The 6765-nt window shown below is 46.5% G+C and overlaps 1 pseudogene; it reads left to right on the top strand.

Moving 5' to 3' along the window:
- Positions 1 to 4921, top strand: part of LOC136455469 (uncharacterized) — a 26276-nt pseudogene extending 21355 nt beyond the window's left edge.
- The last annotated feature ends 1844 nt before the right edge of the window (positions 4922 to 6765 follow it).

Consider the following 6765-nt stretch of genomic DNA (forward strand, 5'->3'; position numbering starts at 1 on the left):
GGATGAGAGAGTAGCTGAGGGGTTCTACATGCCACTGCAGGAGGATTTCTACAATGCATATCTCAACAGTGGGGCAGTGTTCAGATCACAGAGGGTCTGTCAGATAGAGTCTATTGTGGCAGCAGCCGGAGAGGGGATTCGGTAATATTTGTCATATTTGCTAGGACTGTCAGATCTGATTGGACGGACAAGGATATATGTACCTTCTTGGGTTCATCTGTTTTATGCCTCGCTCTACATCAATCCTCATCACAGATTCATTCACTTTGCCTTCAATGGCAAAGACTATAGAGTGACGAGTAGCAGGGCCAGAGAGATACTAAGACTACAGGAGCAGCCTGTAAGGATGCATGAGGTTTGCTATGGACATTAGGAGCCTCCCAGGCATCCTCATGGAGGGCAGGTGCCCCCTACAGATTTAGTGCGGCATTGCTTCAAGGAGCCTTTTGGTGAGGGGTCGAGCAGGAACCCCAGTGACTTGACTCCTACAGCGAGGATACTAGAGGCCATCATCAGGAGGACACTGCTTCCCAGGTTGGGATACAGGGAGGGCCTGACTTGCTTACAGCTCTGGCTTCTCAATGCTATCATGCAGATGACAGTGTTTGACATCTGGGACCTCCTTCTTTCAAAGATGGAGGATACTATAGCTGAGGGATTCAAGGGTCGCAGACAGCTTCCCTATGCTCACTGGATCACGTTCCTCATCCGCAGAGTTGTGATTGATAAGCCCCCTGGCATGATGGATGAGTATACAGGTGCCACTACAGAGTTTCTAGCTTACAACCTGTCACAGAGGATCAGACACGCCACTCCTCCGGCACCCAGACAGTCTAGCCGTCGTCCCGACGTGCTAGAGTCTGCAGCTCAGCAGGACGAGATCATTAGAGGGATTGCAGCCACTGAGGAGGAGGAGCTAGAGGCACAGCAGGAGGTGAGTGAGTACAGTGACAGCTCCGACGACGACTACCAGCCTATACCTCAGATGCCTCCATGCAGACACGATGCAGAGGCAGGTAGCTCCAGTTCTGCTCCACCTGCTCCACAGACAGACCCCGCTCTCATTGCTATTCTTGAGCGGATGCAGCAGGATCAGACACGACAGGCATAGGAGACAGCTACAAACTTCGCACAGTTTCAGGCTCGTCAGGACGAGTTTCAGCGGCAGCAGCAGCTCCTTCAGCACCAGCAGTTACTCATGCAGCAGCAGCTCATGGGATTCATGCAGCATGTAGTGACAGCCATTGGGATCCCACTGCCACAGACTTCGCCCCAGCTTGCACAGCCTCCTACCACTTCGACGACTCCAGCAGTACAGCCTATCGGGCTTCAGAGTCAGGGACAGCCTCCAGCTCAGTTTCCGTCACCTCCTGTATAGGTGTCCCAATGGTTAGCTTCACCTGGTGTAGCCACGCAGTTCACTCCTTATCACACGGGTTTCTCACCAGAGCAGACGTCCTCACTATTCGTGCCTGAGTCGTCAGTCTCCAGGAGTCTTGGAGCATCATTCAGTGAGTTGACCGGCATGCCTACTCCACCTCACATGCATACTGCCGGTCTGTCTATAGCAGCTCTAGCTATCATGACTACTCAGAGGCTCCCCTCGTCTGTCGCCTCGTCAGATCCTACGACAGACATACTTGCAGCTTCACAGGCAGCACCAGCTCAGACCCAGACCGCTTCAGCGACACTTCCTGCTTCAGAGGGTTAGTTAGTTCAGAGCTCAGGGTCAGATGATGATGGCGCCTAGTTCCACCTTGCTCCACGTACTTCAGCGCCCGACTCGTCCGCTGCAGCCCCGCCGTCCGACCCCTAGGTTTTGGTGTTTGACGCCAAAGGGGGAGAGGGTTTGAGTATGTAGACTTAGGGGGAGCGAGTTTCAGGGGGAGCTAGTTATCTAATATTAGCTTATTATATACTTTTGGAGTTTTATTTGTGTGATACACTATTACTTATGCATTCGTGTGTTTACTTTCATGCATACTCTTATTTATATGTGATAGTGCTATCTACGTGGTTGTGATATTTGACATGTGTTACTTTCATGCATACTCTTATTTATATGTGATAGTGCTATCTACGTGGTTGTGATATTTGACATGTGTGACTTCTACTTTGCTTTATCTATATGTCATATCACCTGTGTAATGCTCATTTGTTTTTGCTTCCGCGTTTACACTTCGAAGCAAATGAGCTTTGTTATTTGTACTCATGCTTAATTCATATTCTTTGAGTACATTGTGTTGGCTTGGGTCATATAAGCGTGACTAACTCTTTTGTTTTTAGTGACAAAAGCTTATATGAACCAAGCCCGTCAAAAACCTCACTCCATAACATACTCGAGGTGGTATTGTCATCAATCACCAAAAAGGGGGAGATTGAAAGCATCTAGGCCCCTAGTTGGATTTCAGTGATTAATGTCAATACAAGATTACTATGACTAACGTGTGTTTTGCAGAGACAATTAAGTTAGGTCATGGTAATAGAGATCGATTGGGCAATCGAGGTTGTCATGCCCCTACGATGGAAATCGTTTCGGTTTTCAAAGGTTGGACGACAAGGTTAAGGATAACTAGTTCTAAGTGTCAACTGGAGTTGGAGAGACACTTAGAGTAGTTTAGGACTTTGTTTTTTCCTTTGGCCGTACTATGAAGGGGGGTATGAACAGGTAGCTTGACCTAGTTAAGTCTAGTGAGTTAGGTGTGGTGCACACTTGTTAAAACTAGCTCTAGGTAGCTCCTATGAATGCCTAAGATCTTTTAGAGCAAACTTCATTCACATATGTTCGGAAGTTGGAAGTGAATGGAGGGTCAAACACTGACCGGACACTGGCTCCGGTGCGACCGGACGCTGGCCGCAGGGTCCGGTCAGTTCATTTGACCAAGGGGATCAAGTCTGGTGTGACCGGACGCTGGGAGGTCATGTGACCGGACGCTGAGGGCCAGCGTCCGGTCGACTCCAGTAAGGGTCCAGACTTGGAAAAGAGTGACCGGACGCGTCCGGTCAGTGTGACCGAACCCTGTGTATCCAGCGTCCGGTCGTTTACAGTAAGCATCCAAGAGCGACCGGACGCGTCCGGTCGGTACTGACCGGACCCTAACAGCGTCCGGTCATCACTTGAAAACTGGTTCGCGGGTTGAACTGACCGGAGCGTCCGGTCATCACGACCGGAGCGTCCGGTCATCCCACATAAGCTCATAACGGTTCGTTTTTCAGGCTGGCTTATAAATAGAAGCTCCACTCGTGAGTGGAGCATCTTTTGCTCATTCCAACAGCTGAGAAACACGTTTGTGAGTGCCAAGAAGAGCAAGGTCCTAGTGAGGTGTTTGTGATTTGAGAATCCAAGAGAGTAGCCTCACTAGCAAATCAAGAGTAGCAAAGTGTGCATCCATCTTCTCATTAGGCTTCGCGTGGTCAAGTGAGAGTTCGTGCTTGTTACTCTTGGTGATCGCCATCACCTAGACGGTTTGGTGGTGATTGGGAGTTTGGTGTTCACCCGACGGAGCTTGTGGGTGACCCAACTCAAGTTGTGAGCGGTTTTGGGTGATTCGCCGCGACGGAGTGTCGAAGAATCAACCCGTAGAGAGCACTTGATCCTTGCGCGGATCAAGGGGGAGCTGCACCCTTGCGCGGGTGCTCCAACGAGGACTAGTGGGGAGTGGCGACTCTCCGATACCTCGGCAAAACATCGCCGCGTTCCTTTCTCTCTCTATTTACTTTGAGCACTTACTTTGAGCATTTACTTTGAGCAATTCAATACTTGTTTTTATTTCCATAAGAATTGCTTGCTAGAGTAAGTTTGGAACTTAGGTTGAGAGGTTGTTGTGCATTAGTTTGATATAAACACTTTTCTAGGCACAAGGGGTTAATTGGGCTATCCGTAGGATTTGATTATTGCAAGAAAATTTAGAATTAGCCCAATTCACCCCCCTCTTGGGCATCTTGATCCTTTCAGACTGGATCCATGGCACCGCGGGAACGTTGGAGACGAGTGAAGTGGGAGTGGGCTGGTGGGAGGGAGTCCTCCAGCACGCGCGGTGGCCGGAGATCGGCGCCTTTGATACCCGTGTTAACTGCGGCGGCAGCTGACCGACCGGAGTCAGGGAAGATGAACAGGAAAATACGAATACAAGATAGGTTCTGGCCGGCGGCCGAGTGCTTGGAATTTAAATGTAATACAAATAGTTGCTTAGGGTTTTTGATAGCCGGCCAATCTCACACTCCTCTCATACTTGTACTCCTCACTCCGAGCTGGGCTTCACTTAGCAAGTGCTGCAGGCCCATTCCGGCCCAGCTATCTTCACGTTCCGCACTCGCTTCCTAGTAGATGCCTTGGGCTGCCGAGATGCTGACGGGTCGCCTGGGTGAGGCCTGCTGACACCACGGGTGCTTACCTTCAACCCAGAACGCGTGAAAGAGGTTTTGCTACGGGCAGAAGAACTTGGGGTGCCTGCCTCGTCGCCGATGTTCAGGCAAGCAGTGGCAGTCGTCAGTAGTGCTTCCCAAGAGAAGGTTGCTGCCAAGCTTGAGTTCTTCAAGAAGGACTCTTGGTTGTTCTGAGTCTGAGGTTTCCACTGCAGTGTCCAAGAAGCCAGCTATATTAGGATTATCTGACGAGGTTCTTCTTCGCAAGATTGACTTTCTTGTCAATGAGGCTGCAGTGGAGCAACGGCACATTGTGGAAAGGCCTGTTTTGCTCACATACAGCCTGGGGAAGCGGCTTGTGCCCCGACATTATGTCATGAAGGTCCTGTTGGAAAAAAGATTGTTGGGTACCAATATGAGCCTTTTCACATTTATTCAATTTGGAGAAGGAACTTTCAAACTGAGATTCATCGATTGTCACAAGGACTCTGTTCCTGGCCTTGCAGATGCTTATGCTACAGCTTGTGCTGGTATTGTTGTGCCCTCTAGAGTCTAATTTTAGCATCTCCTTTTGTGTTTTAGGCGGATGGCGGGACTGCAATTCATGCTCATTAGCAGATGTCCACTGTGCAGGCCTTCTCAATTCTGGTTTCTGCAATAGAATCACCAGTTATCTCTGACTGCTTATAGACCCTCAATTCTGATTTCTGCAGTAGAATCACCAATGATCTCTGACCCTCATGCTATTATTTATGGAGGAGCTGGGTTTGACTTGTTCTAGAGGCTAAATGTGCATGTTTGTTAGTTTCTTGTTCTGCCTAGGTCACTGCTGAAGGTTATCTAACTTTTTCTTCTGTGAATAAGTCTGTACTGTACAGCTTATTATGCTATTTCGAATCTGACAGTAATCCACTTTTCTGGTATCTAACTATTTTTTATTATTAGCATGTTTTTATTCCAACTGATGTTTTACCTAGTTCTCACTAGCTGAATAATTATTCTTGTTTTTTTTTGTTTTAGTGATGCTTACATTGTACATGATTGAGGCTGAACTAGTTGATTCCAGGTAGTGGCCTAAAGTTCTACTGAATAGAAACTCTCTGGAACAATTTTGAAAAGCCCGTGTTGTAAGGACCAATGAAATATCCTAAGAAATGTTTTGGGTGCCATGGACGTTCTGCCCATGTGCAAAAGATGGTTGTTTGTTTGGCTTGTAAGGGAATGAGATGCTAACAGCTGAAAATAAATGGCATGTTGTAAGAGAGATGATTGACTTTGTATGAGAGGATACTAATTTAGCATAGTTACCATTTTATTAGTTTTGTGATTTTAAGGAGTTCCCCTCGAAACATTTCTAGTTTTATAGCATGTGGATGATAGATAGCAAGCATGGTACTATTTATAAGGTTTCTTCATATATGTTATATACCATGGATTCTGGGTTCACATCACCTCACATGATGGGTTTACACTATTTGTAAGTACTACTGTCAGTATGAGGGGAATTACCCTCCTACAATGAATGGATGTTCTGCACTAAATAAACAGAAATTTTGTCCTTCAAAAGTTGAAATAAGAAATATATTGTAATAACATCTTTGCAGTATTGTTCCAACTTCCAATCAAAATTAAACACAATATTGCCTTAGGAATTTTTTTTCAGGGTCTGACAATAGCAAATCAGTTCTGGTGATTAGTAATCCTTACTACCAGACATCACTTGCCAGAAATTCTCTTGAACTTGTGTTTCGCAACAGCGCATGCCTGCAGACTTGAAAATGCTAATGCTTACAGACATGAAAATGCTAATGCCCTCATGATCCTCCCAGGAATCTTAGCGCATTCAGATTATATGCAGCATTTGACAATTGGCCAAACAAAAAAATTAGGACTTATTAGCAAAAAATCAATTGAAACTGCATCCAAAAGTGAACAAATAACAATAAGAAAAAGAATCCTCGCTCTCCAACTGCTGAAACCATTTGGCAATTTCTCATTTGTTTGGAAATTGATTCAAGTTCAGGGAGGAATGAATGTTTTCCACTCATGCATTTGTACAAATTCAAGGAAACGCTAGGAGACAGAAAGAATCAATGAATCATCAATCGCTGATGCCCACACTCGCTTCTTTGGGAAAAATCGATCCATCAGATTTCTTCCTAGGATGTGAAAACGAGGGCCTGAAACTTTTTTTTTGGCGATCATGCTACGCACGTTTTTCATTAAGCAGAAAGGATTGTTTGTTACACCCAAAGGAACCACGGTAATCCAAGGTTACCGAAGCCCAACACTCTAAGCTCGCACGTGAATGTGATTACATGAGAAATTTTTGCGACAAAGGAAAGGCAACCTGCTTAATCCCCAGGTGAGAGCAACGCCATTAACGACGTCAGATGCTTG

Source organism: Miscanthus floridulus, chromosome 1 (assembly GCF_019320115.1).
Source record: "Miscanthus floridulus cultivar M001 chromosome 1, ASM1932011v1, whole genome shotgun sequence".
NCBI classification, from domain to species: Eukaryota; Viridiplantae; Streptophyta; class Magnoliopsida; order Poales; family Poaceae; genus Miscanthus; species Miscanthus floridulus.